The 12594-nt window shown below is 46.4% G+C and overlaps 1 protein-coding gene across 1 annotated transcript in view; it reads left to right on the top strand.

Annotated features, from left to right (window-relative positions):
• Positions 1 to 12594, top strand: part of eps8l1b (eps8 like 1b) — a 101830-nt gene that overhangs the window by 73396 nt on the left and 15840 nt on the right. The window lies entirely within an intron of this gene.

Here is a 12594-nt window from a genome sequence, read left to right on the forward strand (position 1 = left end):
AATGAAAAAAAAATAGTGGAAATTAAATTAAATTAAAATTAAATTAAAAGCTTATAAAGATGAAAAATAAAATGAAAAAAATAGTTGGAATTAAATGAGAAAGTAAAGTATAGAAATAAAGATCAAGAAAGCAGGAGCAAAGCAAAGAAGCATCCTACTCGCTTGAATAGGAGGAGCATTTTCAGCATTTCAATTCCTTTTCAGTTGAGACAAGGTTTGTTCCATTGTCAGACCGCAACTCATACACTTGGCCTCTTCTAGCGATGAAGCGTCTGAATGCATGCATACAGGAGTCAGTATCAAGTGATTGTGCAACCTCCAGATGTATAGCATGGTTGACAAGACATGTAAAAATCACTCCATAGTGCTTCACAAAGCTACGGCCTCGTTTTACTTCCAGTGGCCCAAAATAATCAACCCCTACATGAGTAAAGGGTGGTAGGTCAGAGGTCAGCCTGTCAACAGGAAGGTCTGCCATCTTCTGTTCACCAGAATTTGAATTAACTTTTCTACATATAGTGCACTCATGAATTACCTTTCTGGCAAGAGCGTTGGCACAGGGTATCCAATATCTTTGTCTCAGCTTGGAGAGCATAAAATTCCTTCCACTGTGTCCAACTTCTTGATGGATGTGGCGAAGTAACAGTTTGGAAACATGATGGTCCTTAGGTAGGATTGAAGGATGCTTTTGTTCAGTAGGCATGGCCATTTTTCTCAAGTGGCCACCAACCCTTAAGGTGCCAGAGTCTAGGAAAGGGTCTAGCCTGTAGATGGAGCTGTTTCTGCTTATGTATTGCCAGCCTTTCTGTAGGCCATTTCTTGTGGAAATCCCTGCCTCTGGCAAAACTGCACAATAGCCATCTCTGCATCTTCCATATCACTGACTGATAACACGTATGGACCAGTTTTCTCTTGTTTTCCTTTTCTTGTGACCATTGTATGCCTGCTTTGATCCATCCCTGCCTGGCATTTCCTGGCCAGTTCTAAAAGAATGGACTTCAAACTGAGGAACCATGCCACAGTTTTCTTCAGCTTCATCCATATTGAGAAGTAACTAATCAGGTAAGTAGTGACATCATAGCTGTCCTTTACAGCAATGTAACAAACTTTCTTAACTCAGGATAGTCTGGAGAGAGGACAAGTTCAGATGGAGGGTCAGGCCAGCAATCAGGGGATTCTTTAAGAAATCCAGACCATTGATCCAGGTCTGTCTTTTCAGAAAGGTTTCAATGTGCAGTCCCCGAGAGGCTCAATCAGCAGGGTTCAATTTTGTGCCTATGCATTTCCACTGAGATGCCTCTGATGTACTTCGGATGACGTTAAGGCGGTTGGCTACAAAGGTCTGAAATCTTCTGCTTTCATTCCACATGTACCTCAAAACAGTCATGCTATCTGTCCAGAATAGAGACCTTTCCAATTCCATATGTATCTCCTCAGATAGCACCTGGTCCATACGTACTGCAAGAACAGCAGCAATGAGCTCCATCCTTGGTGTAGTCATCAGTTTCAATGGGGCAACACGGGCCTTTCCCATTAGAAAGGTGACATGAACCCTGTTGTTACAACTTGTCAACCTCAGATTGGGTATGGCACAGTTACCTATGTCACTTGCATCACAGAAGTGGTGAATCTGGGCTGCCTTGACGCTTCCAAAAGTGTCTGGGACCAAACTGCAACTGACCTTGAACTCTTTCACTCTTGGAAGATTTTGCCACCATCGGTTCCAGGATTGGACATGGATCTCTGGCAACTCCTCATCCCATCCAATATTCTGCTTGCATAACTCCTGTAGGATGCTGTGGCAGCAGGGGCGTGGTCAAGCATCAGTCTGTGAATGGAGGACGGAGTCAGGGAAGGTAAGTGGCAGAATCACTGCACCTGACAGGAATTAACCTGTATTTGTGTGTCTTCCCCAGTGACCACACCCTATAAGAGGAGAGAGAGAGCAGAGGAAGAGAGCTCTTTCCCGAACCAGAACGTGTGTGTGTGTGTGTGTGTGTGTGTGTGTGTGTGTGTGTGTGTGTGTGTGTGCGCGCGCGACTGGGAGAGCGAAAGTTGAAAAGCTAAAATAAAAAGTTTTTTTGAGAACTCAGTTCTGGCCTGCTGTGCTTCTGTGCTCCACCCACTTTAACATTGCAACAGTGGTGCCGAAACCCGGGACCAAGTACAGAAGAGAACAATCTCATGGAGTCCTCCCCCTACCAGGACCTGGTCCATGCCCTCGCCACGGCCCAATAGAGCCAGCACCAGGCGCTGGTCACCCTCCGGAAGGAGCAGGAACAACGGTTCGAAGCCCTGGTGCTGGCACAGCAGGAAGATTGCCAGGCGTTCCAGCACCTGATCACGTTGGTGGGGTCCACTGTCACCACCACCGTGGACCCTCCCCACCTCACCCTAACGAAGATGGGCCCGCATGACGACCCTGGGACCTTCCTTGCTCTTTTTGAGCAGGCAGCAGAGGCGTGGGGTTGGTCGGTGGAACAGCGTGCAGCGTGCCTCCTCCCCCTGCTAACAGGCAAAGTGCAGCTGGCTGTGCTACAGCTCCCCACCAACAGCCGGCTGGTCTACGCCGACCTCCACAGAGCCATCCTCCGATGTGTGGGGCGCACCCCGGAGCAGCAGCGGCAGCACTTCCTCGCGCTTGCCCTGGAGGAGGTCGGCCAGCCATTCGGCCAGCAACTCCGGGACGCCTGCCGGCGGTGGCTGAGGGCCGACAACTGCGATGCCAAGGGAATCATCGGCCTGGTGGCGCTGGAACAATTCATCGCCTGACTTCTGGAAGGAACAGCGGAGTGAATCCAGTGCCGTTGCCCGGCGTCGCTGGATCAGGCCATTGAACTGGCGATTAATTGGTCAAAGCTTGTAAAGAACTATATGCCACTAGTCTCCAAACAAATTCCTTTGTTCTCTGCTTCTGAGATCAAAGGTGAGCGGTGGCCATCTTAACTTCAAGGCTCTATCCAACTCTATCAAACTAAGGGTCCTTTTCAAAATAAAAGAACTAGGGGTAAGGGAGCTCCTGTTGCACATATTACAATTTGACTTTAAACTCAAAAATGGCTCTTACAGCTCCTACACTCTATTTAGGGTAGAGTGCATGTACTGTAGAAGCAGTAAGATCCCTTTGTTAGTCAGGTACTAGTTGCTAGCTGGACACTGATGAGAGTTCTCACACAATTACAGAGTGTTGTTAAAAGTAGAGGTGATGCAACACAGTGGTAAACACGCCCCATCCCAACTTTTTTGAAATGTCATATAAAGATTAAAAAAAAAAACTTTTTACTGCACAAAATTCTTGGACATACCCAAGCTTTTAACTCCTTCAGGAACCTTCATCAGAGATGGGAAGTGACATCATTCCTTCGAGCATGCAGTGAGCATGCCTGATAAAATATTTTCCGAAACTGCTGGTAGGTGATACCTCCCCCCGTCCTTATTTAGGGATGGTCTATAGGTCCTAATCATGGCCTCCTTCATGCCCCATCTAAACCAGTCTAAATCTTGATCCAATATCTTGACATTGTCCAAATCAAACTTGTGTCCCTTACAATGTTTGTGAATGTGTTGGGAGACTTCAGAAGATGTAGAGCTTGGTCTACAATGCACCATACATCTTGTTTCGAGCATCCTTTCAGTCTCACCAACATAAGATGCACTACACTGTTCTGTGGCACGTCCTTCACAGTGTTCACTCATAGGGGTAGGGTCTTTAGGTTTCACCAACAACTGCTGTAAGATATTAGTTGGTTTGAAGTGGACCTGAACCCTATATTCCTGAAACACACATTGCAAGTTTTCTGAAAGGTCTTTCACATAAGGTAAAGTTATGTGGGAAACACATTTAGGTTTATCCGTAGACTCCACACCAGTATCTTTCCTCCTACGCACTTTGGTGTCCACTGGCTGAAGTGCCCAATTTGGGTAACCACAACCCTTAAGGACCTGTTGGACATGCTTTACTTCCTTAGTCCTTTCTTTAGGGTCAGCCATCACCATCTTCGCCCTGTGGAAAAGGGTTCTAACCACCCCAACTTCTGTTCCAATGGGTGGTTAGAGGAAAAGGCTAAATACTGGTCCATATGCATTTCTTTATGATACACAGTGGTCAAAATAGAGCCATCTGGTGCTCGAATTACCAACATATCCAAGAAAGCTAGCCTACCATCCTTCTCCCCTTCTGAAGTAAACTGTATATCCGGGTCAATTGAATTAAGATGTTTAAAGAATTTCAAAGAGTATTCTTTCTTTTGTTTGGTGAAAGTGTCGTCCACATACTTAAACCACCATCCCAGGGAGTGGGGTGCCATGGACAGAGCTTTCTGTTCAAAGTCCTCCATGTACAAGTTACATAATATTGGTGACACAGGGGACCCCATAGCTGCACCATGTATTTGTTGGTAAAACTTCCCTTGAAACATGAAGTAGGTGCATTGAACACAAAGTTCCAAAAGTTTGGTCACCTGCTTAGGAGACATTCTGGTCTGTTCACCCAGTGTCGGATCCTCTTTGAGCCTCTTGAGAGTCACAGCCAAAGCTTTATCCATGGGAATGCTAGTAAACAGAGCACTTACATCATAACTACGTAACACCTCTTCCTCATCCACATGGCACTGGTTAGATTAGATTAGATTAGATTAGATTAGATTAGATTAGATAAAACTTTATTGATCCCTTTGGGAGGGTTCCCTCAGGAAAATTAAGATTCCAGCAGCATCATTACAGATAAACAGAAAAAAGAAATAGAGAAAACTTGTAGATAAATTAAAATAAATTAAGTATTTACATATACAAATATAAAAAGAATAATATATGGGGAAGAGAGGAAGGGGGAGAGAGAGGAGGGGAAAAAAGGGGAAAAGGGGGGCAGCAGGAGAGATATTGCACTTTATATTGCACATTATATTGCACATTGTCCGGTGTTGCTTATTGTTAGGCTAGGCTACTGCTCCTTCCCATTCTCGGTCCTCCTGTCTTCCAGGTTAATGACTTCACAAAACTGCTTAGCATTCTTAACATGATATTCTGTCTTACCGACCAGTGGTGAAAGGATATCAGCCATGTGTCTCGCTGAGTTATAAGAAATGGATCCAATGCTACTTACTATGGATCAAAGAGTCTTCTTTATGGATCTCGGGGGGTCCATAAAACTTGGGAGGTGTATCTGTAGTCGGATACAATCGGCGATGAATACTAGTGTCTATGGCTTTACACTCAAGGAGTTCCCGAAGTGCAACAGCAATTCGTTTCTTATACTGCTGAGTGGGGTCTCTGAAGGGGCTTGTAAGTTTTCTTATCCTGAAGTAGTGCATTACATTTCTTCACATACTCCTCAGTATCCAAGATGACAGTACATCTGCCTTTGTCTGCAGGCAGAATTTTAATAGAGTCATCCTTAGGTAAATTGCTGATGGCTTTATGCCCCTCAGGGGTAATGTTCTGTTCAATTTTTCATGCCCCTGAATGTTTAATCTCAGTAAGTACCTGCGACCTAAGCTCATTGCTATCACTGGAGTTCAATGAGTGACAAGCACATTCCGTAGCAACAATAATTTCATGAATTGAGACTTTGCATGGAGTAACTGCAAAATTCAGTCCTTTGCTGAGGACTGACAGTTCTGAATCACTGAAAATGCATTGAGAACAGTTCCTTACCCATTTCTTAATGCACTCACCAGTCCAATTACATGATGTCCTGTCTGAATCCCATGTGAAATCAGTAGATCAATTGTTTTCCTGTTTGCTTACAAGATGGCCATATTTCCCAATCTCATTTTAAATTTCTCATGTTCCCGGATCTATAACCTGTACACAGGGGAGTAGCCATCATTTTAGAAGTGAGGGGGACAAATTGTTCAGAGGTCTATTGAGTGATTTATCATTCTCTCGCATTCAATTGCACCTCTCCTTAGCAGCTAAAGAACCACAAACAGCACAGCACCAGTTTTAGTTTAGTTTATTGTAATTTGTCACAGGAAATATATACACAAAATAACATATAAAAAAAAAGTAAAACGTGACCGGAGAGACGAACAGGGCAGAGCCCCAATTGCAACGTATCCCCTAAGCTAAAACAACAACAACAACAACAACAACCTGACTTTAGTTCTTTAAAATGATATACTATCAAAATCTAAAGTCAAAATCTATAAATCTATAAAGTAAAATTTATAAATAGAATTAAGAACAGTAGTAGTGACATAGCTAGTTATATTCTCTTCTCACCTGTGACCCTGCATAATCATCCCTGTTGGCCTCTGGTCCACTGTCTCCTCTCTCACCCTGCTCTTACTATTGTGGCAATAAAGATTAAAAAATATGTGGAAAGCAACATTTTGAAATAGAATTAGGAATACAGTAATACTAATCAGCAAATTCATGTACTTTAAACTTTAACTACCACAAAAATAAATTAAATCTTCACAAAAATAACAGTCAAAGGAACACAAATACATTTATATTCTTATTTTCTACCCAGAAGTGAGTAATCTTAGAGTAGCCAAAATAGTAATGTTACTCAAGTAAGAGTATTGTTACTTTAGAATAATATTACTCAAGTAAAAGTAAAACATATTTTGCAACAAAACAACTCTTAAGAGTACAATTTATCCAAAACATTACTCAAGTAAATGTAACTAGTTACTACCACCTCTAAGTTAGCTAGCTAGCTTAACTAACTAAATTGACATCTATTTGTCATCTTTCAGCTAAACATTATCTACGTTCAACAGCATTACTCAACTTACACGGTTTGTTTGGAAAAAACTGTCTAAAGTCTTTAGCCTCTTGGCTGGTTTGCTGAACATACAGAAGCACTGCCCAGATCTGAATCACACCAACGATACTCATACAATATTTTCTAAAGCGTCTCTGATCACACACGACAGCGGTGTTTGTTTGCTGCCTTAGCTCCGCCTGCTCATGATGCATTTAGAGGCGGCTCGGAAAAATGCATTTCCACATGTTAAAAATGAATTGAGTGGTTGTAATGGCTGTAAAAAGTGTGGGGGACAAAGGGCACAAATACGGGAAGTGTGGGGGACATGTCCCTCGCGTACCCCGCGTCCGGTACGCCCATGCCTGTACACCATGTCCTTCACCTCTTTGAATTCATCACTATGAATATAGGCCACTAACTTTTCTTCTAAAATCGTTTGGTTCTCCTTTAACATGGCCAGTATACCTATGGTTTTACCAATTCGAATATTCAGAAGAACCTTCTCCGCTCTCTTAAGGATTTTTTTCACTTGACTCCCATGTTCACAACTCCAAAGTTTCAAACTCATTGGCATGACATTTGTATGTTTACATTGAAGATTGAACCAGAGGTGATTTCGAAATCAGGCAATTTTCAATGACGTCTTCTCATAATCCCTCACAATATCCAGGCAATCCTGTCTATGCATCTCATAGATTCCATTGAAGATTTTCATCTCTGCAGCGATCAATTCCATATAAAGATAAAAAAAACCTTTTTACTGCACAAAATTGTTGGACATAGCCAAGCTTTCAACTCCTTCAGAAGCCTTCATCAGGGATGAGAAGTGATATCATTCCTTTGAGGATGCAGTGCGCATACCTGATAAAATATTGTCCCAAACAGCAGTTGGGAGATAGATACTTAGACAAGGCACAGCATATACTCAAGACCATATAATCCCAGGACTCTAAAATTCCACAATCTTAAGTTTCAAGCGCTCTTATCTTTGTGTTCCCTCAATATGATACTGTAGCAGTTTCTGATGTGGGTGTAGCACAGAAGCACAGCAGGCGAGAGTTGGTCACACACAACTCTTTATTTCACTTATATTCCCCCACTGCTGGCAGCATGGTGGTGTAGTGATTAGCGTTGTCACCTCACAGCAAGAAGGTCCGAGTTTGAGCCCCGTGGCCAGTGAGGGCCTTTCTGTGCGGAGTTTGCATGTTCTCCCCGTGTCTGTGTGGGTTTCCTCCAGGTGCTCCGGTTTCCCCAACAGTCCAAAGACATGCAGGTTAGGTTAACTGGTGACTCTAAATTGACCGTAGGTGTGAATGTGAGTGTGAATGGTTGTCTGTGTCTATGTGTCAGCCCTGTGATGACCTGGCGACTTGTCCAGGGTGTACCCCGCCTTTCGCCCATAGTCAGCTGGGATAGGCTCCAGCTTGCCTGCGACCCTGTAGAACAGGATAAAGCAGCTAGAGATAATGAGATGAGATGAGACCCCCACTGCCCGACTCAGGCCGGGGAGCCATCCAGCCTGAAGCTGACTCCTCCCCCGACGGGACAGGAAGACCACCACCACCATCTGGGACCCTGGCCTGTGGACCATCTCGAACTTAAATGGCTGGAGGGCGAGATACCAATGGGTGATCCGTGCATTGGCATCCTTCATGCGGTGGAGCCACTAGAGGGGTGCATGGTCTGAACAGAGAGTGAAAGGGTGCCCCAGCAGGTAGTATCGGAGGGCAAGGACTGCCCACTTGATGACAAGACACTCTTTCGATGGTGCTGTACTTGCTTTCATGCATCAAGAGTTTATGGCTGATGTACAGCACAGGGCGCTCCTCACCCTCCAACTTCTGGGACAAAACAGCCCACAGCCCTCTGTCCGATGTGTCAGTCTGCAAAATAAAGGGGAGAGAGAAGTCAGGGGAGTGCAAAAGTGCCCCCCCACACAGTGCAGCTTTTACCTCAGAGAAAGCCTGTTGGCACTGCTCCATCCACTGGACTGGATCTGGAGCCCCTTTTTTAGTGAGATCAGTCAGCAGGCTGGTGACATCCGAATAATTAGGTATAAACCTACGATAATAGACAGCCCCAGGAACTGTATCACCTCCTTTTTGGTCTTGGGCCTCGGGCAGGCCGCAATTGCTGCAGTCTTGTTAATTTGGGGATGCACCTGCCCATGACCCAAGTGGAACCCCAGATACCATACTTCTACCCGCCCAATTGCACACTTTTTCAGGTTAGCTGTGAGGCCCGCATGCCTCACTGACCTTAGAATGGCCCTCAAATGTTCCAAGTGGTGCAGCCAATCATGGCTGTAGATTATTATATTGTCTAGATATGCAGCCGCATAGGCAGCATGAGTGCGGAGGACCCTGTCCATGAGCCGCTGGAATGTAGCAGGTGCCCCAAATAACCCAAAAGGGAGCGTGACAAATTGGTGTAATCCAAATGGTGTGGAAAAGGCCGTTTTCTTTCAGAATAGAGGAGTCAAGGGGGTCTGCCAATATCCCTTTGTTAGATCCAGTGTTGAATAAAAGCAAGCAGCGCCTAACCGATCAAGCAACTCATTAATCTGAGGCATTGGGTATGCGTCGAATTTAGACACCACGTTGACTTTTCTATAGTCCACACAGAACTGGACCAACCCATTGGTCTTGGGAACCAGGACCACCGGGCTGCTCCAGTCACTGTGGGACTCCTCAATTATGCCCATTAAGAGCATGGCCTTCAGTTCATCCCGAGTTCATCCCGAACTCTTGTGTTTTCTTGTGTTCAGGCAAGCGGTAAGGGAAGCGACGCACTACCAGCCCCCGGGGCATTTCTATGTGGTGTTCTATGAGGTGGGTACGACCAGGAAGGGGCGAGAACATGTCAGAAAATTCCTTTTGCAACTTGGCTACCTCTGTGAGTCGGTTCGGTGAGAGGTGGTCTCCACAAGGGACCAGAGTGGTTTGAGATGTTATCCTTTTTACCTCTGGCCCCAGCTCCGCCTTCTCCTGGACTACTGATGCCAACGCCATGGGGACCCCCTCATTCCAGCATTTTAAAAGGTTGAGGTGGTAAATTTGCAATGCTCCGCCCTTATCCATTTGCTTCACCTCATAGTCGACATCCCTGACTCACCGTGTGACCTCAAAGGGCCCTTGCCACTTGGCAATTAATTTAGAACTCGACGTGGGCGATAATACGAGTACTTTGTTTCCCAGCGTGAACTCTCTATGGCGCGTGCCCATCATACAGCCGGCTTTGACGTTCTTGTGCCTGCTGCAAATTCTCCTGGGTTAGGTGTGTGAGGGTGTGGAGTTTTGCATGCAAGTCAAGAATGTACTGAATTTCATTTTTGCTAGGTGAAGGTCCCTCCTCTCAATTTTCATGTAGCATGTCCAGAATGCCATGTGGCTTACACCCATATAATAATTCAAATGGAGAAAACCCAGTGGAGGCTTGCGGGACCTCTCGTACTGCAAATAACAGGGGCTCGAGCCACTTATCCCAGTTACGTTCATCTTAACTTACAAATTTCTGGATTATGTTATTGAGTGTTTGGTTAAAGTGCTCCACTAAGCCATCTGTTTGTGGGTGATAGATGCTGGTGCAAATAGACTTAATCCCCAATAACCCATACAGCTTGCGCTGTGTGCATGACATAAACAAAGTGCCTTGGTCTGTCAGGATTTTTTTCGGAATCCTGACCCGGGAGATAAAGCAGAAGAGCACTTCCACAATACTGCATGCTGAGATATTGCGGAGAGGCATTGTTTCCGGATATCGCATTGCATAGCCCACCAGAACTAAAATAAAGTGAAATCCCCATGCTGACCGATCTAATGGCCCGATGAGATCCATCCCAATTTGCTCAAACGGGGTCTCAATTAGAGGAAGAGGGCGCAAAGGCACTTTTGGAGTGGCCGCAGGATTTACTAATTGGCATTCACGGCATGCCACACACCATCGACAGACATCCACGTGAATCCCTGGCCAATAGAACTGGGCCATTATTCGGGCTAGAGTTTTGTCCTGCCCCAAGTGTCCAGCCATGGGATTAAAGTGAGCCGCATGGACTATGAGTTCCCTACGGCTCTTTGGGATCAATAATTGAGTTATCTGTTCTCCCGTTTGAGTGTCCTGCATCACTCGGTACAACTTATCCTTAATAATAGCAAAATAAAGGAAGGCTGGTGTCGTGGCCAGTGTCGCGGTGTTGACCATCGATTACTCTCACTTGGTCAAACGCATACTGCAGAGTCTTGTCTCAAGACTGCTTTAATGGGAAATCCCCAAGGGAATCCCCAAGAGAGGGAGAAGGGGCGGGGTGCTCCTCAGTCCTCATATCGCTCTGACATGGTGCTGACATAGACGGCTCTGTGACAGCTTCCCCAGTAAATGCCACACCAGAAGCTTCCCGTGATGTATTTATGCAGGACCCACCTCTCATTATGTGTTCCATCAATTCTTTAAACCCTGGCCAATCAGTTCCCAAAATTAACGAGTGGGTGAGACAAGGGTTAACCACCACCTTAATTCTCTGTGTCTGGCACCAGAATAGAATATGGATAGACACTAGAGGGTAATGTTGAAAATCCCCATGCACACATAACACCTTCACCGTTTGTGCTCTCCCCAGTGCCTCACCTTGCACCAGGCATTGGTGAATTGAGGTCTGGTTACAACTGGAGTCCACCAACACATGATATGTATCCCCTTGAACACTTACTGGTATGCGATACGTTCCAGCCCGATGGGGGCAGTTTCTGGCACGTCAGAGATCCGGATTACAGCTCCCACCTCCCTTGCAGAGCTTTGACTCTGGAGATGCTCTGACTCTCTGCCACGCCAGCACACTGGCCCAGGCTTTCCCTCTGCACCAGCATTATGGGTGTCACTCACCTGAGGAGGAGACAACACAGAGATGGAAGAGGAAGATGGGATGACACCACGGGTGTGACAGGCCAGCTGGGGAGGAGCCGGCCGCTACCTCCGCGGCCGGGGAACGGGGTGGAGAGGGGAACGAGAGATGGGGGAAGGGAGAGAGAGAAGAGAAGTGAGGGGAGATGCCTCGTCTGCCTGCCATCGGATCCACCTCCAGATGGTCCTCCACCAGCTCGATGGCTTGTTCCAGCGACGCTGGGCGATGGCACTGGACCCATTCCGTCGTTCCTTCCGAAAGTCGAGAGATAAACTGTTCCAGTGCCACCAGATCGATGATCTCATCAGCGTCACGGTCTTCTGCCCTCAGCCACTGCCAGCAGGTGTCCCGGAGTTGCTGGCCAAATGCAAACGGCCACCTGACCTCCTCCAATTGGCTGTCAGCAGGGAGCTGCTGCGCTGTGAGCTGCACCTCGCCAGTTAGGAGCGGGAGGAGGCGCACTGCACCCAGCTCCAGCGGCCACCCACCAGCCTCAGCTGCTTGCTCAAAGAGGGCGAGGAATGCTTCTTGATTGTCCTGCAGGCCCATCTTCGTAAGGGTGCCGGCTGTGGTGATGGTCAACGCCCCTGCTGATGCAAGCAGATGCCGGAATGCCTGGCAATCTTCCTGCTGGGCCAGCATCAAGGCTTTGAAGCGTTGCTCTTGTTCCTTTCGGGGGGCGGTCAGTGCTTGATGCTGGTTCTGCTGGGCAATAGCGAGGGCAAGGATGAGCTCTTTGAATGGGGAGGACTCCATGGGGTGGTTCCCTTCTGTGCATCCCGGGTTTCAGCACCACTGTAGCAGTTCCTGATGTGGGTCTCACTCACTCACACTATCGCACATACTACACACACACATGTGTTGTGGTTGGGAGGGGAGCCTCTTCTCTGCTCTCCCCCTCCTTTTATGCTCTGTCCCTGCCACAAACAAACACACACACACACACACACACACACACACACACACACACACATTAATTGAC

Source organism: Neoarius graeffei, chromosome 5 (genome assembly GCF_027579695.1).
Source record: "Neoarius graeffei isolate fNeoGra1 chromosome 5, fNeoGra1.pri, whole genome shotgun sequence".
NCBI classification, from domain to species: domain Eukaryota; kingdom Metazoa; phylum Chordata; class Actinopteri; order Siluriformes; family Ariidae; genus Neoarius; species Neoarius graeffei.